Here is a 26,329-nt window from a genome sequence, read left to right as displayed (position 1 = left end):
GATTGTCTCAAATCAGCTGAAGAACGGGGAGGCAATGATTGAGTTGGTATTTCAAAGCAAGCAAGTCGGTCCGTCGTAGTCAAGTGATGCAATGCAGTTCTGCAGCAGAAATCAGCTCAAACATAGCTGGTGCACAGCCAGGCAAAGGTTGAGTCAGCTTCTCAAAGGCTCCAATTGCTTGAAAAAGTGACGAGTGTAAAAAGCAAGCCAGGGTGCCTTCAGCAGCTTAGTAATGACTCAATAGCATTTGAGTCGATTTGAAAGTGGTTCAAGGCAGGAAACAGAGCCCAGAGATGTTCCTTGCCTTCTTGTTTGCTGGGCGAGCCATCTCAGGTCCCCAGGGATAAGGTGAGTACCTATTCTGCCCTTCCAAGTCAGGAAGGTTGCCAAAAAGTACTTTATTTGCTTACAACTCCAGTGAGCACGATCCTGGATTCCAGTGTTCAGGCACCAGGCAGGCTTTGTCCAAACATCAGTTCAAACCAAATGGTCCACTGGATTGGGTGAGCAGAGGGTCTTCACTGGAGTCTTTCTCGAAACAAAACTCTGGGTATCCTAGAAAAAACAGCTAAATTTAGGTTGGTTAAAATGGGAACGACTCTAAGTGTGATCAACATCTACTGGAACACCACAACATCACCTCTTTCGGCCTTCTTGGGTCATTTGGCTCACATCCTAACCCAACTAAAATGTAACAAGGGCCGAAGAGCATAATCCTAACAGTTGATTTTAATGCCCAGTGCATTAAATCACAATCAGAGAAAGATCACTGCAGGGAGCCTATGCCGAATGGCCGAACAAGGCTGCCATTTAAAAATTAATGGAATTTTTCTATGGCAAACGGTAACATCAGGGGGGACGTTCCTGCTGCAGCCTCCTACAAGAGGGACAGTCAGTGGTCGACTATTGATTACTTATTCTTATCACAGGACCTTGTTTTCCTGTGTAAAGAATACATCATTAAGTCAACCGCTTGGAGTGACCACCTCATGTTAACTGGCTCTTTTGAAGCCGTTACAACAAGCACAGCTAATTGTTATTCCCTGGTGTAAATACAGCAAGGAATCAGTTTGTAAAGTTCTGGGGAGGTGGAATGCACTTGAATAAAGTCCTTTCGAAGAGGGTTTGGGGCATGATGTTCTTAGAGGCTCAATTCCTTCAGAATTCCTCAACATTCGTAATTTTTCTGGGGAACATACATAGTCCCAAATTATCAGGGGTGTGGTCAGGGAAAATCCATCACCATTCCTTCAATGAGGAGACCCTGTAAAAAAAAAAAGAGAATTGAGGACTGATATTTGCAGATTAAATACCAGAAATCTTAGTATAGGAGATTTGAATATGGAGCGCAGAAGGTTGCGCCTCAAATATGGACAATGGTCGAAATCTCAGAGGTATATTCACCTCCAAAATGATGGAGAACACATGTTAAAAACCCTAGGGAAACACAACTCCAGAAATGTCTGGGCCATAGGTAATAAGAGGGAAGAAAGGCAAGTAACCGCTGAGTGCAATGCTATAGAGGAACTGGTGTGGGTCAAACATTTCAAGGGCTTTTAAGGGCCACTGAAGGACTCACCGGAATTAGGACCAGCAAAACGAATTTGGGGTTTCAACCTCACCATAGACCTGGTAAAGGAAGCAATAAGGAAATCATCGGGATCTCGGGCCTCAGGGCCTAATGGACTAAAAAACCAGATCTATAAATCAGATATTGCTCTATGGTCAAACATCTTATACAGCCTCTTCAAAGAAATAATCAAGTTGCAAAACCTCCCTGATTCCTGGAGAGAGGCTATAGTGGTACCAATTTATAAGAAGGGTGATGGGGCAGATCGGTTCAACTATCGCCCCATCTCCCTTCTTCATGCAGACAGCAAAATCTTTGCAGGCTTTGTCTTGAGGGACTTAGAAATGCGGGTAAAGAAACACTGAATCTTGTCGAAGAACCAGATAGGGTTCTGATCTGGCCTTTCTACCACCTTGAACAGCTTGGTCTTAAGTACACGATCATCAAAATCCTTTCAGAAGGAGGGCCCCAGACTGTTTGGAGCCTGGGTCGATATTTCACAAGCCTTTGACTCAGTCAATAGAGGTCGACTATGGCAGAAGCTAAGACAATGGGGGCTTCTATAATCTCTGCTGGCAATAATCATAGAACTACACAGGAAATCCTTTTTCAGGATAAGATTGAATGCTAAACGTAACTTATCCTCCAGAATTCCAACTTTTAAGGGAGTGAGACAAGGACGCATGGTAGCCCCATGTTTATTAAATTTCAATCTTGCTGATTTAGCCAGAAGCATGCAGGGGCAGGGCCTAGCTAGTCCAGTATTGGGATCAGAGAGGATGAACTGGGTGGCCGATGCAGATGCCATCATGCTTCTGGACTATACACCCATAGGGCTCCAGTGCCTCCTGGATGCCCTGGGCGAGTTTGCCACATCTAACAATCTCAAAATTAACCCCACCAAATCTAAAATAATCATATGCATATGTCCTCTAACAAAGGACCATAATTGTACCTGGAGAATTTCTCGGCAAATAGTGGCAATTCGAAATGAGGTACTATATATCTAGGATTTAACATCCACTCCTTCTCTTCACAGGTGTATGTGGTGGGCATCATGGAGGGTAGATTTACCCAACTAGGGAGTCAAATGAAGAAAATGTACTCTCAGTAATTCAAACATACGTTAGTACCTTCTGATTAAATACTACATAAGTAAAGTGATCCCTAGTTTAATATATGGAGTAGATGTCAATCCTGCCAATATTGCAATAAATTGGGAAAGGCTTGAGGGTCTATTGTGGAAAGATATCCTAAGATTTCCTCATTTTCTGCCTATTTCGACTTTGATGTATGAACTTGGTCTGCTAACCCTCCATTCGTATATCGAGTGGAGAATATTGTCGGTCTTCAGACTTATTTGGGAACTGCAAGAGAATACTCTATATGAAGATCTGAAACAGGAATTAGTAAAAAAAACAATAACATCATCTTGTCTGGCCTAGCTAACTATGCCCAAAACAATCTTTAAAGGGTGTTAATGTGAAATAGTGGATCTAATCGAACATCCAATACTTGTAAACAAGTGACTAAAAAGAGAGGATTGGATTCTAACTATTTATGAAATGAGATTTAAAAAAGAAAACAGTCCAATTCCATCTCGGTAAAAGATAAACCACAGGGATTCCTACCAAGATACCTGTCTCATCTTTGGACATGAGAATATTAATGTTACACCTGGAACTGTATTGGTGTACAGTCTGCTCAAAGTCCTCTACCATAAATGTGAAGAGAAATACTCTTATTTGACTGTAAAACAGACTCAGAAAAATATTAAACAAGACTAAAAAAGAAAAATTAATAGAAAAATACAATTATAAGAATTTAAATGTTACTTTCACTTTAAGAGCTCCAGATTACGCAGGAGTACAACTACTTCATTAGTTAGAAGACATTCCTGCCCTGATCAAAGACGATCCCAAAAAGCTTGAGTGTTGAGCCACCAATCTTTATCTACGAATCTCGAGAGCTTGGCCAACCTATATGTTACAGTACTAGGGCAATCTATCAAAATGTGTCTTAATCTCTCAGTGTGCCTGAGATCACACCGTTGGCATAGGTTTTCAGTGTAAAGGTCCTTTTGTCGAGATTGGAGGATTTTCCTTGTGGGTAGTAGATTAAGTCTGAACATGAGTCTGTTTTACAGTCAAATAAGAGTCATTCCCTTCACCTTTATGATAGAGGACTTTGAGCAGACTGTACACCAATACAGTGCCAGGTGAAACATTAATGTTCTAATGTCCAAAGATGATTTAACCTAAGAGGGAGGTTCTCACCCCCATATTTACTCGATTCACCACAGTGGATTGGTCCACTCCAAGACTTCAAAAATGGTCTATTCTTTGCTGCTGCGACAAGAGTCATATCTTGGTGATATCAGTAGCACAGTGATGTATCTGCAGGATGTGGGTGTGGGTGGTCTAAGCAATTACATGATGATGGGATCCTTCTCTGGACTGTGACTGCTCTCCTGGGATATCTCAACTCTGCTGTCTGTCCTGTCTGCCTTGCATCAAAGATTCCCCACTTATTAGTATCATGGCATGGCCCCTCTATTATCCTTGCTGGGCTTTTCTTTGGACCACTCGTCCTGTCCCTCACTTCTCTGGGTATATCCTGTCATCTTGGAAAGGTGACAAGCCACCTTAGAGAGAACATCAGAGGTTTGTTTGGCTGAAGGCAGATGGTTTGTTTTTGGTGAACCTCAGTCCAAAACAGCTGATATACAAAAGGCCCAGACTGTTGAATAAGCCACAAGCAGCCAGTAAAATGACACCAACTGGTGTTGTTGGCCTGTATAAATATATATTTATACATATATATTTTTTTTAATTAATTGATCAAATAGTGTACAGGATTTGAAGGTACACAATTGTATACAACGCGGAAGATGTTTTTTCCTTGGTTAAAGGCAGCCACTGTTTGTTGGAACCTTGGGTTCCAGCAATCTGTTTGCATAAATGCACACATTAATCAAGAAGGGACTCCACCCTTTACAAAATCAAACCCTTCATCCCACCACAGGACCTTTGCACTATAGTGGAGGAACTTGTGATCTGACACATCAATGGGGGAAATACCCTTCTGAGGTGGCACCTAGCTGCTCACTTGGCTCTCCTAAAAGTAGTCCACGATGCTGCAGCACGTCTTATTACAAGTGAGCAGCAAATTGACCGAATTACCCCTGTCCTATGCAAACTAGATTGGCTGCCTCTCCAGGCTAGGATATTGTTAAAAACTGCATGTGTAACTTACAAAGCAGTCAGGAGTAGCACACCAGCGTACCTATGGCCAAGATCCAACTATGAGGTGGCACATGCACCTCATGCAGAAAATCGACCAACTGGCTCAAATCACAACTCTTCAAAAAGATAAGACCAGAAAACAATCCTTCTCTTGTCTCAAACCCAACCACTAGAACTTAATCCGTCCAGGTATTGGCTAAGAATAGCCCCACAATTTCAAATGTCTCTCAAAACGTGGCTATTACAACAATAGTTGACAAAGGGATACATTCCATAGTATTCACACATTGACACACAGATTGCAACTCACATTATTACCCGGCACGCGCTGCGCACCGGGAATACAACTTGTGGTTTGGCTCTTTTCCGAGCCATACCACACGGTATTCCCATGTACGCCGTGCATGCCGGGTACTCTGTTCCCAGCGAGGGGCGTGGCAGCCCCTTAGCCAATGAGGAGGCGCGAAACGGGGCAATCCCCGCTCGGAGCCTCTCTATGGCTGGAGACTGCCTTCGTCCCCCGCCGGGGACTCAGGTAAGCTTTTTTTTTCCTCCAGCCCCCCTCCCCCTCAAACTATCCCCTCCCCACCATCCCAACCCCACTTACCTTCTTTTTTCTTCATTTCTTGGAGCGAACGCGCTGGAAACACTTCTGTTCCCAGCGTGTCCGCTCCCGCTGGCCGCCATGGAAAGGGATAACGGACTACGTTTTCCCTTTCCCGGCGGCCATTTTTTTGCTGCCGCATTTTGAAACAGAAAAAATGCTGTTAGTACCCTGGCTTTTTTTCTTTTTTCTCTTTTTTTTTTTGAGTGGAAAGAGGAAAGAGAAGGAAAAGACAGTGTTGTGAACAGCATGCAATCATACATAGTTTCTCAAAGGTGTAGTCACAAAGCTAGAACAGTACAACATTAAAAATAACAATATCAGAGAGCGACATAGACACACATACAAAACTCCCTCTAAGTGGCTACAGCAAAAGTGTTCCTGCTCTCTCCTTGTTTGGTTAAGCATTTTTCCTCCTGGTAGCAGGCAATGACAACTCACAGGAAACCAGCAAGAGAGCTGGTAAATGTCTCACTTAGTGAATACCTTATGAGAGTTTGTGCATGATTTTGGGCTGGTGGTGGGTGCTCTCAGATCTCGCGAAACAGCTGAATCTTGGAAATATGTGGCTTGTCCTGCAAAATCGGCTAGGCGGGTTCTCCCAGCTTTAACAGCCTAAAAGTCAACAGTTGCCTGATATGAACCAAATTTACGGAAGTGAGGACATTGAAAAACATACAACCAGTAGGATTATGGCAATTGTACATGTCTGCTTTTTAACGCTGTACAATATTAACCTAACTTGTTGACCCATTCACTCTCAAAGACTTCAGAATTTGCTCATAAGACATTTCAAAATCGTCCTCCATTTTTGAAATAATTTGCTTTTCACTTAGCCACAGATAGCAATAAGCAGCTGGGAACGTATGCTAATTTTCTGAAATGCAAATCAGTAGATACATTTATTCTGTAACTAAAGCCTGCTGCCAAATACATAGCATGCATATTATTTTACACTTTATCACAGAAGCACAGTGGTTGTCCTTCAGAGCATTCTGTTGTCCTGCATTGCTTCATTGAAGCATATATAAAATAATTGCCCTGGATGATGTGCTTGCACTTCATTACTTGCTTTCCCTCTGTGACTGCGTGGAACTCGATTCTCATTGATCGTCTAACTGTCGAAAGATATGGGGGCAGATTCTCAAAAAGTAGCACAAATGAAAGGGGCGCAGAGATTGTGCTGGGTACGCTTGGTTACTTCTAGAAATGCACAGGTTTCCTTGTTCTCAGTGGTGACCTGTGAAATTTGCTGGGCGCCTTTTATACGGGGCCGATCTCCCAAAGGACCTGTCGCCATGAAATGTTAGAGGGAAAACACATTTCAGTCACTGTTTGGGGTATGGAAATGCAAGTGTGAGAGCTGCGGTTTAAACCACGGCTGTCAAAATGAAAAAAAACACATGACAGTATCAGAAATGAGACCCTGTCATGATTAGCGCCTTTGCCTAGGCCTGTTTCCAACATCGAGATGACCCTCATTTGTCCGAATTTAAAATCGCATTCCATTTGTGAATTTGGGATGCGCTTTTAAATATGCAGAAATGCCCCCTGATTTGTGCAAATGCACGTAGGAATGAAAAAGTGTATTTGAATGAGCGCATGTAAGATGTGGATTTGCCTGCTCCTTTTTATGGCGCAGGAGATGAGATCACTTGAATCAGATTCTAGGCCATGGTCTTGAGACATTTTGAAGTCTAACAAACAAACATCAGAAAAAATAGCCAACCGAATGACATTAAAATAATCCTCATACTCAGACTTAAAACACTGCAATAAAAGAGTTGAAACCCTTTCCTCACTTGAACAAACATAGCTTTCTTATTATCAACAATGCAAAATAACCATTTATGGTCTTTTTACTATTGTAGCCAAATGTGAATAGCATTTATACGCCACTCTCGGGCATTGTACGCTCGTGCTGGTGTTTGGCATGGCACAATTGGACCTCATACATATTTGCTGCCACTGAACAGAAATTATTCATCTTTTACTTTGCTGATATGACGTGACCAAATGCTACGGCAACACATCTGAAAACATTAGATATGTTCCATGTTTGTGCTGGCATAAAGACATTATAATAAGACGAAATGGTGCTCAATGATCACAATGTTTAATCCAAGGTCAATACTGTGGTTGCCGACACGTGTTTCGACCACATCAGTCTTTTTCAAGGCACAGTATCTGATCTATATTTCACATAATTTAAGAAACAAGTTGACATTCATTCATGTCAATGTCAATTTTGAAAAAATAACAATTTGCAGATATAAATTGCATACATAAATAATACATATTGAGTTATTCAGTGGTCATGTGAAGATAAGAAAAAATAAGGAGAAAAAGATAAATGATAAAAATAGAGGGAAGAGGGAGAGAAAGCAAGAGAAGGAGAATTAAGTATATTTAAGAACCAATATAGCATATTCAAATATATTGGGCCTCATTATAAGTTTGTCGGTTTGGGAACTACGGTACCTGTAAGCATGACGGTACCGTAGATCCCGGACAGGCAAACTACGAGTTGTGCTTGCGGGTGCCGTTATCCCCGCCAGGTCGGACCTGGCGGGCAGAAAGGCACCTGCGAGCAAAGCATGTCGGATGCACCGGCACCGTTATAAACGGTCCCGGTGCATCCGACCTCTCCATTCCCATTCAGCCCTATGAGACCGAATGGGAATGAAGAGCATCTTTTTTCCGGTTCCCGCAAATGGGCAATTACCGGGTCTGGCGTGGCCGTAATGACCCGGTATTTGCCCATTTGCGAGCGCCAGAAATGTTCAGAAGTTTGGCGGCAGCCTGCCGGTTTTACCAGCAAGGCTACTGCCAAACTTCTAATGAGGCCCATTCTCTTCCAATTGGATTAATGGGATCATGTGCTTTGACTAGTGAAATGGACACCACTACATGTGGTTGCAAATGCTTATAGCATGCTTTTGGCTAAGTTAGACATCATTCAAGATAGGGTCTAGGTGAACAGAATAGACTTTTGCGAAATCCTTCAAAGTTACAAAGCACCTATCTAACAAAAAGGACTGGACTATGCATCCAATCTAAATATTAATTTTCAGTGGATTCGTTCATAGTTGATGTAAATGATCTGAAAAATAACACATGGAGCAAACCATCATGAAGGTGGTAGGGCATTACAAGCCGTCACCAATGAAGAAAATACTAAGTTCCCATTAATTGACTATGTTCTTGCCCGACATTATGGATGATCTTGACCAATAGTCCCCATAGAATTATTGGTCGATTTCATCCTAATGATGTCTGGTCCTTATGTAATTCACGTGACGCTGTAAGAACCCCCACTTAGTTTTGTGCCATTTAAACATGTACTCATCCAGGCCTTTAGGTGAGTGCAGCCATAGTTACATGCAGTGTCCGCAACAGGATTTTTCAGAGATTTATGTTTAATCAGTGGATTAGATTGCCAAAATGTTCTGTGCATCGTGCTCAATCTAGCAATGTGAATATGATAGCCCACCGTGCATATTTAAGAATAAATGAATTGTTGACGAATCACAGTCATGCTTGGGATATGAAATCCTTAGGCATTATTCATGCTGACTTGTGTGATACTCACTCTGATATCGTGTGTGAGCTCGCTTAATTGGATTAGATGACCCTATTTTCTCCAATTCAATTTGTGTTGCCTGTATCTCAAAAAAGTACACAGTGCGCATGTTTACTTTCTTGGTAATCATTGAGTGAAATGATAAACAAAGGAACACACTGCTGTTGCACTTTGGTGCTACATAAGGATTACCTTTTGTCATGTCGAATCCGCTGTGCACGAGTCCCTGCCTCCGTCTGGGCCAGCTTGCTGGTGAACAGCGGTCGCTTCTGCCAAATTGCTTGTGGATATATATTCACAGGTTGATGGTAAACTTTCCTCAATTCAATTACTGTTACCTAAATCCTGAAAAATCACACGGTATGCACATTAACTAGCTTGATAATCGTTCAGTGAAGTAATCAGCAGGGGAACACAAAATCGAAGCACTTGTGTGCTACGTGGGGATTACCTTGTGTCATGTCGGGTCTGCTCCGCTCACGTCCCTGCCTTCGTCCGGCTAGTATTCTAACGAGCAACCCTCACATCTACCAGTTGCTTAGCAATATGCAGTCATGTGTTGGTCAGGTGATGGTAACCTGATCACATGTTAGGTGGTAATACGTCATGGGATTCAATCTGCTCTTTCAGTTTAGATCCGGTCATCGATTAAGGTTAATTACTGTACATTGCTGTTTTGCATATTGTATTCTGATTGCACATCCTGTGATAAGATACTCGCTAAGAAATCTATACTGACTGATACATATTACTCAATGCTCAAACGCCTGATCGCGTCTCATGTAATAGTACGTGAAGAGGTGCCATCTACAGTTTATTTGTGGCGCCAGTGTTGGTGTATTAATCTTACATTGCTAGTTAGTGTATTGTAATCTAATATGCTACATCGGTTCTTACATATACCTAATTCTCCTACTCTTGTTTTCTCTCCCTCTCCCCTCTGTTTTTATCGTTTATATGTTTCTCCTTATTTTTTCTTGTCTTCACATGACCACTGGATAACTCAATATGTATTATTTGTTTGTGCAATGTATATCTGCAAATGGTAATTGTTTTCAAAATTGACTTTGACATGAATCAATGTCAACTTGTTTCTTAAATTATGTGGAATATAGATCAGATACTGTGCATTGAAAGAGACCCATTTGGTAGAAACACGTGTCTTTTTCTGTCACTTGAGGCAGGCGTAGCCTACAGTTCCATAGACTGGAGCTGTCAAGGAATGTATTATATGTTGAATTGTCATAGACACAGCATATTTCCTCCTGGATACCCCACACACGCATCTGAAAATATGTTGATCTTTTCACCTTCAAATCTACACAACAATTTCTCATAAATCTGTCCCGTTTCTATTTATTTATATGTGTATACATTTATTGAAGATGCAGGTGTTTTAAACAGAATCGTGTTCAAAAGCAGAAGCAATTGTGTGTCAATAAGGGCATGAGAGATGGTTGATGGCAGTTGTATAATTGTTGGAAAAGGATTCAGAGCATGACTATGAGGTGGACAGCATGTACAGTATGGTAGCAAGTAGGAGGTCAGGGAGGAGGAGAAATGTGGGATTACACAGAGGTAAAACCTTCTATGTAAGGTAGTTGCAATGGAAGGGCAATATTGAGTGGATTTTAACAGACTTGTTAATGAGAAGGCAATTCTAGTCCTAGGGAAACATGGCACAGAAGGCAAAGCACCGAGAGCGAGAGGAAGCCCTTGGAAGATCGGGAACAAAAGGTTATGGAGGGAAGGGGAACAAGGGTTCAGTGTAAGCACAGTGAGATATAGTTGTTGAACTTTAGGAGAGCAGGTCGATACAGGGATTTAAAGCACAAGACATTTAAAGAAAGATTGATTTCTTATTTTGAATCAACCCCATTAAAGGCTGTGTTTGGAGAAGGGAAAAGAGGATGAGGAAAGACTGTAGGTAGAAAAAGTGGTAGACTACCTTGTTGAGTGGAAAGAAGTAGTATTGAAGGGTCATAATCCAGGGGTCTGCCCCCTTTGGCTCCACAGATGTCCTTGGCTATGACTCATATGATCGCTCATCATTGACAATGATAGATGGGGAGATGGACGTTGTAGTCTGAATTATCTGGAGAGCCAAAGGTTTCTGACACCGGATAATTGTCAGAAAAAACATCAAAGTAAATAGCAGTTTTAAGTTTTCAAAGCCAAACCTAATCACACTTGTAATTATTTGGAGGAGATGGATTTATGAATAGTGCTGTGGAAAAAAAAGGAAAAAAAAAGAAATAGTTCTGTGCCTTGTGTGCACAAGATAAGTTTAAATTCTGCACTCTCCCCTTGCGACTGGAACAGAAGCCTATTCTGCTTTCCCAGTGACTATCCACCACACCAAGTGATGACCTCAAGAGCACACATTCTTACAAATCTCCACTAATAGGTGAAGTTTAGAGATCAAAAACTTACTGAGCCAAAGGCTAGACTCTTTAAAGCATTGATTTGGAGATGGTGCAAACACACCAAACACTGCCTCTATTTCTTCCATACACATACAAGCCGATCCGCTCTATGAGCTGATCCGTTACATGGGTCTTGACAAACAAATCATCCCAGAGTCATAGAGGAAGGGGCACCTACTGCCCTCAGAGCTCTGGGCAAGGCATCTATATGCCACACCCACTGACTGGCAGCTTCTGAGCAAGTCAATACAAATCGATCAATAGGGAAGGTAACAGAAAAAAAAGACACAATTACTCGGGGTCGGTGAAATGTCCAATATTCGCTCCATGGAGAAATTAGCTAATTCAGGACAAAATTTGCCAATGGGTCATTTTCTGACCTGAATCTTCCTCTTTTGGGTATTTTTTTATCCCTGAAATGAATGTTGGTTGATTAAGGAAGCACAGCCCCCTATTTGGCAATAATCTGACATTTTTTGTGCACAATCAGGGTGGTAAGCCAAATTTGCCAAACAGTGGTCGTGAAGTGTGCGCAAATCTGAACAACTGCGGAGTGACCTTTGATCAGTATTGTGCCGATTTTGCATAGTTGGAAGTCATTTCACACACTGCTAAACATTGCTAAATGGCCTAAAGCCATTGCCTAAGAAGATAACATACACACTTGACCCTTAACATCCTTTCACTGTTACGTGGTAGGAGGACCCTTGACCCTTAGGATAACTAATGTTAAGTGGTAGAAGCCTTACATTTAATTATGTTTGAAGAAGTCTGGCAAGGATTAATCACACCCACCTGACTACCATTACATTAATTCTGAACAAAGTAAAATGACCTCTGAGTTATCTTCACCCTTTGGAAACTCACCCACAGCAGGGCATTGCCCAGTGAAGCGTGCCCAGAAACAATCTGGCATTCCAGCTTAGCAGAAGCTAGATTTAGCAGTGCAGAGTAGAGGTGTGTGATTCAGCAATTCACATACATGGGTGCTGATTCGGAAGCACCATGTAGCTCCTGTTTTCAGCCTTGGTCTGGGTAAGGGTGCACACTTCCCTCACCCGAGACCAGGGACAGTCATCATGGGAAACAAAAGCCCCACCCCCAGACCATCTGGTTAGGGAGGGGCGCGGCACCTGTAAATAAAATTGCTGTTAACAGGAGATGGGCTACACTCTGAGTTCCTACCTTACTAATAGACACAGACACCAGAGTGGATTTGATAGGGATTCCAACTAGGACCCCCCTTTATTTATCCTAGCCCCTTCTTAACGTTCCCCTGGCGTAAGTATCAACTAAATGTGGATCTGCTACATCTGCCCACCCTTCCTTGGCGGGGACTCAGGGATGAATAGTGTCGGTCTGATGCAAAAGACCATTTTCCTAACTCGGGATACCACCCACATGGAGTGTTAGGCTTGAGGGTGGCCTCTGGGGGTGGTCCCATTTCCCTGGATAGCCTTAGCAGGTCGAGGCATCCGCCCACTAACTTATAACAGGGTACCTCTCTTGTGCCCCTTCGTATATATACTTAACGTCCTACACCTGTGTAACATTCCATCTTTGTAATTCCCCACCCTATTATCACCTACTTAACATGTATACTACTTAACATGTATTACTCAAATATATACATTAATATACATAAGGACAAACAATGGCACACTACATATAAAAATATATATTACATTATGTCAATATGGGGGCAAGTGCTACAGCCAGTCACCCACTTCACAGTACCTTATAGGGTAGTCTCTGGCGGCTCTGAAACTGGCCCACTGTGGGGGACCTGGCCCTATTCATAGGGCCAGATCCCACTTCTTTCTTCAGGGTGGTGCCATCCACCACTTGGGGCCACCCACGTTCATTGCGCAGCCCGCTCTCCAACCATCGTTTTCTGGGTTAGACCGTGCATGCATGGTGGTCCGCCCACAGTCACCACTGCTGCAGAACCCCTTCTCATCTTCAGGGTGACCCCATTAGCAAGAGGACTACCCGCGCTCAATGCAGCACATGCAGTTTATTTTAAAATCTTCAGGGTGGCCCCATTGGAGTTTGTGACGCCCACGTCCCCACCACTGCCCTACATGCCAACTTATCTTCAGGAACCTGACACACGCTGCACATGAGGGATTTTAGAAAGGGCGTCCTCACTGGCCATGAGGTGTACTGACTGGGGGCACAGCCGGGATGCCTCGTTCAGCCCATCCACCTCACCCAGCCCTGGCTGGGCTGTTCCTTCTTTGCCCTGTGAAGCCTGTACATGCTGCCCGAGCCCATTACTCAGCTGGGCCCATTCAATCTTGCCCTTGGATGGGCGAACACCTGCCAAGGCCCTCTAAACCGACGTGCTGCCCCTGCCAAGCAGCTTGGCCCACAGTTAACTCAGTGGGGCTCCCCACACATGCCAGCCCATCTCCCCAAAAATGCTGAGGGGATCATTCGAGGCAGCAACTCCCCCTTACTCCCCACTGGATGTGTATTGTCTATTTTCTGCCCCTGTGGTTTCTGCTTCTTCTCTCTCTTTCTCTGCTACTTTTCGAACTGTCAGTTTTGACTGTCCTCTTTCGTCAAATCCTCCTTGCATTCCTTTTCTCTCCTGTCCAGCCCATCCTGGACAGGGGAGTTATGTTCCTTTGTGCTTTTCTTCTTCTCAACATTCCATCCAGCCCCTTGGTAAAACACATACACACACACACACATAACATGACATTAAGTATATTTTATTAACCCTGGTGTCTGTGTTGTTTTTTCTTGCTTGTCCTTTAGGGGACACGCATGTAGCCATGCTACATACTCTGGAAATTCCCATCCCGGGAATCCCACTCAGAACGATACTAGGAGGTGTTACTATGAGGATATGTCAGGGCCCTCAAGGGCCTTCCACATCCCAGCCATGCCGCTCTCAAGGGCCTTCCTCATCCCAGCCATGCCGCTCTCAAGGGCCTTCCTCATCCCAGCCATGCCGCCCTCAAGGGCCTTCCTCATCCCAACCATGCCTTCAAAGAATGTAGCGGGGGATCACATGATGCACCTTGTTGGAGACAGGTGTAGGTGGGCACACAATGCACTTGTTTATGTCCTAACTTAATACTTGGCCCACCTCTTACCTGTTTCCAAACCCTGCTTACCTGGCTTCCAGATCACCTTGGTTAGCCTTGATATGGCGTTGAAAGGGGATGGAAAGGGAACGTTTAGGGGATGGTTTTTCGCAAAAGCCCTATGGAAAAAGACACTAAGTTAAAATACTGGCACACAAAAGGAAAGGTGGACGAAGGACTGGTCTATAGTTCTTTAGTTGATCCAAAGATCACTTATACCTTCTTCCTATATAACAGAGACAGCCTGACCAGGGTTGTCTCAGGGTCTTTGCTGCTTCTTGATGATGTTCTTTCTGTTGAGGGTCCCCTGTCAGGTACACATTTCTTGGAGTAGGCAGGCGGCCACATGTGTGTGAGGGGCTGAAATGTGTTTACTTTGGCTGGGCTGTATATGCTAGTTGCAGCTCATCACTTACCAGCGGTGTGTGGGCAGTCCCTCTGATGAGTTTGGCCACGCTGTGTATGTCAAATGTAGCCTGATTCTGACTGCACCAAAGTTGGGCGTTCCCTGCTTTGGAGGTAAACAATTATTAGAGAGCTAGGGGCGTTAGTGACTGGATGGTGCGAATGGGAGGCGGCAGTGATCATGGGCACTCCCCTTCATCTCTACTCAGGCCTGGGCAGCGGTGGTGACAGCACACAGAGTGAAGCACCTCTCAACCCTCAACCTCTCAACCCTCCTTTCCGACTCAACTTGTTTTTTTTTTTTTTTTTCAATTAGAGTAATGGATCCCACGCTTCAACTTGTGGGGGTCCTTCACTTAAAAAATTACCATATTACCATATTACCTTATATGAATATTAAAAAATAATTAATACAACGTTACTTCATGATTCCATAAATGATTTAATCAGTTAAAAAAGAGTCATAACAGCAGCGTTATTTACCTTCAAAGTTCTTCATTCACTTACGTGCCAGGTAAAATCAGCTGTATTTCTGGTGTACTAACAAAAAAAAAAAAAAAACACAAAAGCAAACACATATGTAACATTTAATCCTTTATTTACACACTTCTAAAAACAATAAACATGCTAGCAATTCATTTCTTCAAATATATTCATCTCCTTAACGAAGCAAATATAATACAACTTGCATCGGCTGTAGATCCTACGTGATCCTTCGCAAAAATCATAACCAACCATCATCTCCTTCTGGCCCTTTCTTACCCAGCGAAAAATAATTGGAAGTGAACAGGGTCGTAAAGAAATGACGATTTCTTTTTGAATTATCCGACACACTTCCACATGTATATTTGGCCAACAGGAATTGTAAATACAGTTACCTCGTGTTAGGTGGATTCATCTCAACCAAATAGGTTTCCGCTCCCAGTGAAGTAGCACAGGCTAAGCAATCAAGGAGCCTTGTTTGGGTTTGAGTCCTTTCAAACAGTTTTTTCAAACAAAAAGAAATGTGATATAATTTTTCTTTGACTTCTCTGATCACCTTTCTGGGAACCAAGTTCGCTTCCTGTGAGAGTGCACTTGGGCAATAAACAAGCATGCCCCTAGCGAGTTTATTACATCCCAGGAAGCATCTTTCTATATGGACAATTCCTTCAAGGAATGCATCCGGAGCCAGTACAGTGCTACTTTCGAGGACATTTAAACTCAATGGGAGAACTACGAGAACCGAGGAGTATTTGAGGGTAAACCAAATGTGTGTTTTATACATGTATTGTCTGTTCTCGTTAGACTGTCCACCTCGAGATAGCTCCAAGTTTCAGTACTTTTCACTGCCTCGTGTGATCCTGAGACTGCCTGAGTTGTAAACACTTTCTTGCCTGCCAATGGAAGGTTGTTTCCCAGTTTGACACTCAATGATCTTACGGCGCCTCTGTGTCTTTTAAAAACACCAAAATTAAGAGGCGGACACCAAATGCTTGTAATGATCAACATGTTTAGAGAATATCCCTTCCATAGGACTCCTAAGCATTCTATTTGTGTGTGTCTGAGTACAGGCCATAACTGCAGTTTTTTTATTTAATTATTATTGAGTTTCATTTCTATGCAAATGGCAGAAGTTGCCTCGGGTTGCTTCATTAGCTATGCAGGGCTCTTTGAAATAACTACTGCATCGTCTGCATAAACAGGGATGCCTGTTTTCATAACATCCACTTTCGGTGTTTCAGCCTCCGTGTTTAATATTCTTATGGCCTAACAACATATCATCCGCAAACAGCCAGACTTTTGTTTCAAACCCCAGCTCGTAAGTCCCACCACCTCATCTGCCTCCCTTATAGCCTCTGCCAGTGGTTCTATGGCAAGCACAAACAATAACGGTGACAAAGGACACCCTTGTCTAGTCCCCCTCCCCAGCTCAAACTTCCTAGATCGCAGACCGTTAGTGTTTACCTCTGCTGTCGGTGCCGTATACAACAGCCTAATCCAAGAAACAAACTTTCCGCCGAACCCCATCTTTGACAAAACAGAAAAGAGAAAATCCCAATTTATTCTGTCGAAAGCTTTTTCAGCATCCAACGACAACAAGGCACAGTCACCCCGACTATCTTCAATTTTGGAAATGGCATTCAAGATTCTCCTAATGTTATTAGAGGTCTTCCTACCCTTCACAAATCCAGATTGGTCAGCATGGATCAAAGTCGGCAGCACATTTTCTGGGAAGGTACGTGCCGGCACTTGTGGAAATAATGGGTGATTTTTAACGGTGCTCGGGTTCAAGGTAAATTGGACTAAATCAGAGGTTATGCCTTTAACATGTTTTGTGGACAGGAAATATTTGGTGGACCTGGGATTTTCGGTGGTGTCCTGATAAGATGCAATACTTGGGGGTATGGTTGGCTCCAGTAATTAGAGATATGATTTCAGAAAATGTGAAATCCATTTGTAGTGGGTTGAGGGTTGAGCTGGACAGGTGGAGTTTGTTGAATTTCTCATTTTGGGGTAAGGCGAATGCCCTGAAGATGATTTCTGCCCCAAAAATTAATAATGTTTTGGGTATGCTTCCTTTGGTGCTGCCGACGTCTTTTTGGAAGGATTTGGACAGGATGCTTCAAGAATTCTTGTCGGATAGGAAGCCTCTGAAGTTAAAGTTGTGGAAATTACAACTGCCACTTAATCGAGGTGGTTTGGTGGTTCCCAATTTCAGTGCCTATCACTTGGCTTTTATGTCGGCTTTTCTAGCTCCGTTCATGGGTGAATTACCAGATGTGTGGGTGGAGGCAGAGACTAGCTCTGTTGGGCCGTCACGAGCAGTCTTGACTTCTGTCTCAAAGAGGTGTTGTGGAAGAGATTTGTTGATTGAGAACTTGAGGTACTCTTGGAAGAGTTTATGTGGATTTATGGGTGTGGACGCATTTAGAGAACCAGGAGCGTCACTATGGTTTAATCCTGAGATTAGGATTAGTGGTAATGTGATTCTTTGGGCGGATTGGTTCTTGGGAGGAGTGCAGTGGGTGGGTGATCTATTTAAGAACGGAATTTGGTTGACAGAGAGGGAATTGCTGCTACAATTTGACATAAACAATTATAAGAGATCTGATTATGTGAAGCTGAAGCGGGCGGTTGGGATTGTGGACTTTGACCGGAGAATGGACTTGGGTTTGTTTACTAGAGAGCCGGTTGGGAGGGAAGGTGGCCTGGCTAGTCGGGTATATAAAGAGATTGTGTTGCGTTATAATGGTAATGATTTTGCAAGAGAGGAGTGGGGTAGGAGAATTGGTTCGGATATATCTGAAGACTCGTGGCGACGGATGTGTGCGAATATAAAGTTATGTTCAGTGGGGTTTACGGAGAGATCGAGACAGATCAAGATTCTTATTCGAGTTTTTTGGACTCCGGAGAGAATGGTGAGTAGGGGGATGTTGGAGAGCTCTGATTGTTGGAGGTGTATTCATGTGGTAGGTACATTGGAGCACATGCTGTGGGACTGTAGGTTGGTGAGGTTGTTCTGGGGTGAGGTCGGTAGGGTGTGTAATGAGGTGATTGAGGGTTTGCCTGCTTTGGATTTCAGAATGGTGGTATTGGGGGATGATGAGTCTTTGGTGGATCTTACTCAGAATCAGAAGAAGTGGTTGTTCCGAGGGACAATGATCGGTAAGAAGATTGTTTTACGAAATTGGAAAACTGTGTTGACTCTGAATCTTGAGACGTGGTTGACTGAAATGCAAGACTTGGCGGCTGTGGAGAAGACACTTTACAGAAGGGAAGGGAAATTGGGTTTGTTTGAGAACATTTGGGGTACATTTCTGCGGCTATACTAGACTTGGTATTGTACTTGTGTAAATAGGGGATGGGTTGATAGTTTGGGGATCTGTGATTTAGATTAAGGGTTATGTTTGTTACTGTATTTAATTGTATATAGTTTTATTATGAAATGTTTGGATGTTTTTGGAAATTTTTACGTCTTATAGAGTGTATTTTATTGTATATGATTTTGAAGTTAAGTAAATAAAGTTTAAAAAAATATATATTCTTATGGCCAATGTATTCATACAAACACGGAATAAAAGAGGGACCAAAACGCACCCCTAGCGGACACCTCGTGAGATCAGGAATGCGTTGGTGGTCTCCGCTCCTGGGCCATAATGCACAGTGGTAATATTATCATCATGCAGCCTCATAAATGGGTTTAAAATTACCCTTGGTACATTCATTTCTTTTAATATCTCCCAGAGTGTACCATGATCTGTTTGATCGAATGCTGTTTAAAAGTCAACACATCTAAATAAAGGTTCTCCATTTTCAAAATGACATGTGTACATACAATTGCAAGTAAAAGGAAGACCTGGTCGACTGTACTCCAAGATTTCCTGAAGCCTGCCTTGACATCTACTAGCACATCTTCTTTAGCGACCCATTCCCTGAGTGCTTAAATACAAGGTTTCCGCACACCTTTAGTACACCATCAATTAGATAAACGGATATGCAGTCACCAGGGATTGGCATATCACTCTTTAAAAAAAGAATAAGGACGATTTCCACCTTTTCCAACTGCTGGGCATATAATTAGGAATATTTCTTTCAGTAAAAAAGATGGTTAATATTACTATTCGCAAAATTGTTATTATTATTATTATTATCATTATTATTATTATTATTAGTAGTAGTAGTAGTAGTAGTAGTAGTAGTAGTATTACTATTATTAAAATTCTAATAATGGTACCACAATATCAACAACAATTATACTAAACAACCTACTCAAAATAATAATGATACACAGCATTATTATTATTAGTAGTGGTAATAGTAGTAGTATGAGATATACCACATAAACAATCCTCTATTGTTTACCCCTCCCAAAAATCGGAAGCACAGTTCAGAATGACCTCATAGCCCTGTTACTGTTATTTTCCTGCAGTACTGAGGTGCCAGTGCATTCCATCTCTTCATTTAAAAACAATAAGAAGGGCATCTTCGAGTGGGATGAAAAAGTGGATATCGGTGAAATGCACATGTTTGCCCCTTTCAAATGTAATGCGGATAAGGGTCAATATCGACCCTTCTGTGCTTTAAGAACATATGGAACCGTCACAGTGTGTTCTGCTACTGCACCCAACACGATTGGATATGTACTACACACATGTAAAGAGTGCACATATGAATGCTCAAAACAATACTCCTTGCGTTAGTCCCAAAAATCTCTCATCTTCATATCAGCATTTTTCTTATAATGAGATGGATTCACAAAATTGCAGCATGCATTAACTGTAATTACAGACATAATGGGAATTTACGGGTAATAAATCCGCCGAACTCCGAACTTATCCATTTCAATTACCAGTGCTAAAACTGCACTGTGCCAATTTGCTTTGGTTTCTTAAAGGCACGAGTACAACGTCACACAATTTGTTACAATCCATTGAGAAACCTACACCGTCTGCACCATCTACTATGCCATGTACCATCCAGATGTACCTGTGTCTGGCATGGGTGGGAGTGGCAAATGGTTTTCAAACCTCCAGTTCCAGCTCTTGTTGACTTGGATTAGCCTTTTAGAGGGTTAGCCAGGGGTGTTGCTAGGTCTGGAAAAGATCAGGGGCTAAGCTAATGTCCGGACTGGCGGGACTCGGGGCTAGGTAAGATTTTGGTTGTAGCACCCAAGCTTCTATCCGGGGCTACAACCAAAAGATCTAGGTCTATATCCCCCTCAGCGAACCCCTATCAAAGCCTCTGGGGCTAGCCATGCTGCTGAAAGCTAGGGCAAGTAATATGTGTGTGGCCTGTGTGTGCAAATCTCCAAGTCCTCTGTGTGCTCTGGGAAGGTGCAACGGTTTCTGAATATTTCCTACATGCGCAGATTACTGTGTTCCCTATTGCGGACCTCATGCAACTGACAGGACACGTGTGTGCCCTGAGTTACATGTACACCTTTCTTTAATGAGTTCTGATCTAGCCACCTTTGTGTGTTGGTGGTGGGAGACTGAGTGAGTATGACTTCCTGTTTATCATGCAAAGGCTGAGTGTGCTACGCATAGATAGGAAATGCACACATTTGCCCAATCCAGACATAATTCTTCTTCTACTAAGCCTCTAACATGCATACTCAGGGATCCAAAAAAGTGATGATGAGGTTGAAAGACTGCACTGTAATTCGCTGCAGAAAAAAGCACTTTTAAAAGTAAGCTCTGGGGGATCTATGCGGTGAGCACTGGCCTAACAGAGACTTTGGAATGTTCTGCAGGCAAGGCCGGCTGGGTAGGGTTAGGTTGACTCTCAGCATAGCCTTTAACACTCTGCAGTCAGTGTTCATTCCAGAGGAAAAACCAGACGAGATGAGAAAATGTCACTGTTCTACATATAATAAACACTGCATGTATTTTCATAACCTGTTTTGCTTCCTATAGCTTTACTAGGTGCCATATAATAGCCTTACAATACAAATCATGCAGTTCGGCAGTCCTATAGTTTATTCGTGAATATGACCAGCTCTTTGTTATGTCAGCTCGTTGAAATACCAGCAACTCCTAATAAAATCTCTTCATGTTAGAGTCGATCACTTTGCAATACTTGAAGGGTTTGCAGACATATATTGTCTATTGAATTACTGCAATGCATTTGAGGCATCTCAAGCATGCAGACATATTATTAGTTGTCTCAAACATCATTTCATGCACAATAAAAGAACAGAAAGCCCGCGTTGTAGTGCTATGATACTTCTTTGCGGCATCTGTCTAATAAAAAGTGAAAAAGAGAAGATGAAACATCTTCGGCGAAGTTGGAATGTACTCACGTTATCCCTGGTGGAAAGCGGCACTTAGCAAATTGGCAGAGACACTGTTCTGCTGCTCCTGTAATTACCATATTGGTTTCTGGAAATGTGGAGTAGAAGCCGATGATTGAATGAGAATTGAATGCTAAACTCAGCAGCAGATTGGCACAAAAAGGGCACAGAGCTTAAATGCAATGGAACAAAACTGGATTTCTTACTTTAAAAACAAAGCGTTGCTCTGATCAGGGACTGTGATTTTGGACAGGGTTTTTTCTGCTTTAGGGTGCCGTCTAATCAACCAATATTTACATGGAAGACATGCCACCAGTTAATTGATTCTGAAGATAGGTATAATGAGTCCGGGTGAAGTCCTTGCTCTCAATTTTTTGGGGAAAGGGAGGGCTACCTTTGTGTACATGCAACTATTTAGCTAATTACCGCTTGATGCTAATCATTCACTCGTCCTAATCTCATACATATGAAATATCTGTCACTAGTGGAACAGTCCGTGTACACGGACCAAAGTGGCTGAAGAAATACATTTTTTCATAGTGTTAATAGAGACATTGTAGAGGCATGAAACAATTGTATTTACAGAAAGCCCTATCTATGGGGGAAAATGTAATTCATTTTGTTGTAGAAATTGTGCTTAATGAAATGAATTTCTGTTTATATGTTTTGTTAAACGTATCTTTTTTCTTAGTATATGCAATTTGAAGTATGCTGTTAAAGTGGTATTCCTCTCTTGGGCCTTTTCTGCAGCTAATTGTATGTTATCATTGTTGTAGTAAACATTTTGTTCGCTTGGAAGATGAACTTGAAGTCTTATTATTGTATGCGTAAGGCAACAGCTCCCTTTACCAATGAGAACAGGTAAAGCAGGCAGTCTCTTCTGTGAACATTGAAGTCTTATTATTGTATGCGTAAGGCAACCGCTCCCTCTAATGGTGGTAACAGGCGAAGCGGGTGCATGCCGGCTTCGGACAAAAATAAATCTGGGCTGTTATTATATAGTATGATGGTTGATGCTCCGATTAACGGGAGGTAATATGCAAGTAATTTCTTCATATTCCTGCCACCATCCTTAACACATCACACTTCTAGTTCATCATAGTACATACTTGAATAAGGAAAGGCACTATCTATTAAACAAGAAACTAGTCCATTACATTAAACCTAGAAAGTCTCACTGTCCATTAACTTTAGAACACTTTATACCCTGGAATTTAGAAGTTCCAGTTTGCGCTACTTATGCAGTGACATTGGGATGTTGGTATAGACCAAATTGTTATATGGGAGTGCAGAACTCCAAATCATTAACAAGGAAGATAAGGAGCCAGGTACAATTTAGCAGGGTACTGTGGTTTCATCGACTTAAAGTACAAAGTAGTGAGTTACTTTGTGGTAGTTTTCAACATGGAGGAAATGTAGAAAGGTGGTCAGTGTTTGGGGGTGTGAGAAAGGGTGGGAGAGGAGGTGGGTAGCTGGGTGTGATCCCCATTAAATGTAAAAAAAAAAGTAAAATAAACCAACAATGAAAATTACCATGAAGTATCTTATCTCTTTGAAATTTAAGTTGAAGAAATCCAGTGGAAGTGAATAATAGTAATATTCCTTTCAAATGCATTGTGAGTATATAACAAACAAAAAAACGATTATCATTTGTCCAAATCTCACACCTAAACAACTTGGCATATAACAGGACACTGGCCCAACAGACTATGTAAGTCAGCAATTGAGCAATAATTAAAGAGCAGCAGGAGTTCTGTTACGCCCACCTGGTCTCTGCAGAGGCAATGGGGCACAGTTTCAGCCCTCCCGGGGGTGAGGGTGCTCAGGTCCGACTACATCCTCTGCCCTTATGTGGTGGCTGGTGGTAATAGGTGATGCTGCTCGGGACTGTTCCTGCGTGGAGAATAGGGGGCGTCATTATGCCAGCTTGTGCACCTGATGCCCTTCCAGACCCCTTCTCCCAAACCGTGGTACCTGTTGGATGCGCTGTCCCTGGAAAGCTCACCTGTTGATTAGTTTTGGAGAGCACTCTGTCCTGCTGCTTCTGGCAGGGGCGCTTGTATGATCTGGACCAAGTTCCTTCACTGGTCCCTTGCACATGGTAGTCCAGTCCTGCTGCGACTAAGCCACTATACTTCAGGTAAGTGTTCCTGTTTGCCTTAGTCTTTGCTTGTCTGTTTTTGTTGTATTGTAAAGTTTGTTGTCTCGTATTACTGTCCGTTCCACTTTTGATGTTTGCTCTTTTGCTTTCTTCCCTTGCAGGTGATGTTGCCGGCCCGGCAGAAGCTGCGGAGCTCGAGGCGGCAGCCGGAGGGAATGAGGAACGAAGTTGCAGTGGTACAGTAACTGGTAAATTGTTAACTAGAGGGTGCACGGGGTTCAAATTGCAGCACGGCCCTAAGACGGATGTTCTAACCTTGTCTTTTTTCTTCTTCACAGGGTCTGAGTTGGTGGATGCAGAGTGCGGTGCTGCGGCATCGGGATCAAGATCACTGGATGTTAGAAGAGTCTGCAGATGAAGCGATGAAGCACCGGTTTCCTTGAGGTGAGTATGCAGGAGAATGCCTTGTTTCAAAGGTAATTAAACTGGTCCAAGCGGCGGTAAGCGTCATGTTGCACGCGAGTGCACAGTAACATGAAGCACCGGCCTTAAGGATGGAGCAGCTTATTTGGCTGAGCTTCTGAAGCCACGGCCACCAGGTTCAGCCTGCCTGCCACACCCTGCCACACCCAATGAGTCAGCACATGAAGACCAGGCCTAGGGAGCCACACCCGATGAGTCAGCACATGAGGATGTTCTCTGGAATAAAGGCTTTCTTCTCCTGGAAAGTTCTTGTGAAATAAAAGCACTCCTGCACTGAAATAAAGTGTTCCTGCTCACATCTCTATATGAGCCTGGCGCCAAAGGCACCAGGACTGAGTCCAGCCAAGGCCCCTCTGTTTTTGGGTCCCAAAGGGACATAAGTGAGTCAAGTGACCCATTGCCTCCAATCACTAGATGGTGTGGTTTTTGTGTTCTGGGGCCTGTGGCCATGACAGCATTCCCCCTCAAGGCCCCTCTCATGGGTGGTTTCCCCCCTGGCCCTGGTTTAGTGGGGTTATTGTGGTGGAACTGCCTGATTAATCATGGAGCGTGGACATGCTCACTGGTTCCCAGGTCCGATCTTGGGGTCCATAACCTTTCCAGTCTATAAGGTAGTATAACTTGGACCGGAGCATTTTAGAGTTTAGGATCCTTTTAACTTCGTATTCTGGTTCTTCAACTATTTCGGGATCCGGTGGAGTATCGATCCACGTACCTGGTTTCAATGGTTTTAGTAGGGAGACACGAAACACCCGGTAGATCCGCATGTGGGCCGGTAATTCTAATTTCATGGCTGCAGGATTGATCACAGCCTTGATAATGTAGGGTCCCAGATATCTGGGACGGAACACCTGTGGTCCTTTCAGGGGGATGTTTTTGGATGATAACCAAACCTTGTCTCCGACTTGGTAGTTGGGAGCTTCCCTTTGGTGTCGATCCGCAAACTGCTTCTGTTTCTCTTTGACTCTGGCAAGATGCTCTGCTGCTTCCTTAAAAACCTGGGTGAATGTTTTGTGTAAGGTCGTTACAGCGGAAATTTCTAATGATTTGAGTTGGTCAAAAACGGATGTCTGTGGATGTCGACTGTACACTATGTAGAATGGGCTTTGTCCCATACTTTTGTGAATGGAATTGTTATATGCGTATTCTCCTAACCAAAGTATGTCCTTCCAGGTATCCTTGGTTTGTTGCAGCATACACCTTATGTATTGCTAGAGGGTCTGGTTAGTCCTTTCGGTCTGGCCGTCGGTTTGGGGGTGATGGCTTGTAGATAACCAGAGGTCGATTTTGGCAATTTTGCAACACCTTTTCCAGAATGCTGAGACAAACTGAGTTCCTCGGTCTGACATCAATATTGATGGGAGCCCGTGTAGCTGGACAATCTGTTCCAAAAACACGGTAGCCAGAGTAGAAGCAGTTGGGAAAACTTTCAGGGGAATAAAGTGGGCCATTTTGGAAAACAGATCTACGATGACTAAGATGGTATTGTATCTGTTACAGGAGGGAAGGTCTGTAATAAAATCCATTGATAGCATATGCCAAGGTGCTGGGGGTACTTCTAAAGGATGTAGCAGACCTGCAGGACTTTGTTTTTGGGACTTGCGTTGTGCACAGGTGCCTAAGGTTGCGATGAACTGGACAATGTCCTTTCGCCAAGTTCCGCACCAGTATTTTTTCCTTATTTTAGCTTGGCTTTTGGCTATTCCCGGATGCCCTTCTACTAATGAATCGTGATAGATTGCAATTATTTGATTCTATAATTTCTTATCCGGAATGTACATTCGTCCTTAGTAGTATGGTAGGTTGTCCACGATTGTATACCGGCCTCCCTTCCCTAGCCATTCCTGTTGCGCTGGTGGACTCATCAAGTGTTGCAGGTCAGATTTTAAGTTGTCTAGAGTGGTGGTTGCAGCAATCATGCCTTGGATTATTCCTTCAGGGATGATGGCCATGGGGTCTGGTGTGGTGAATGACTCTTCTCCATCATTCATGCAAGACAGGGCGTCCGCTTTTCCATTGTACTCCGGGTCTATAGGTGA

The sequence above is a fragment of the Ambystoma mexicanum genome, chromosome 14, assembly GCF_040938575.1.
Source record: "Ambystoma mexicanum isolate Mex_15411 chromosome 14, UKY_AmexF1_1, whole genome shotgun sequence".
NCBI lineage: Eukaryota > Metazoa > Chordata > Amphibia > Caudata > Ambystomatidae > Ambystoma > Ambystoma mexicanum.
Note: the sequence above shows the minus strand (reverse complement) of the source record.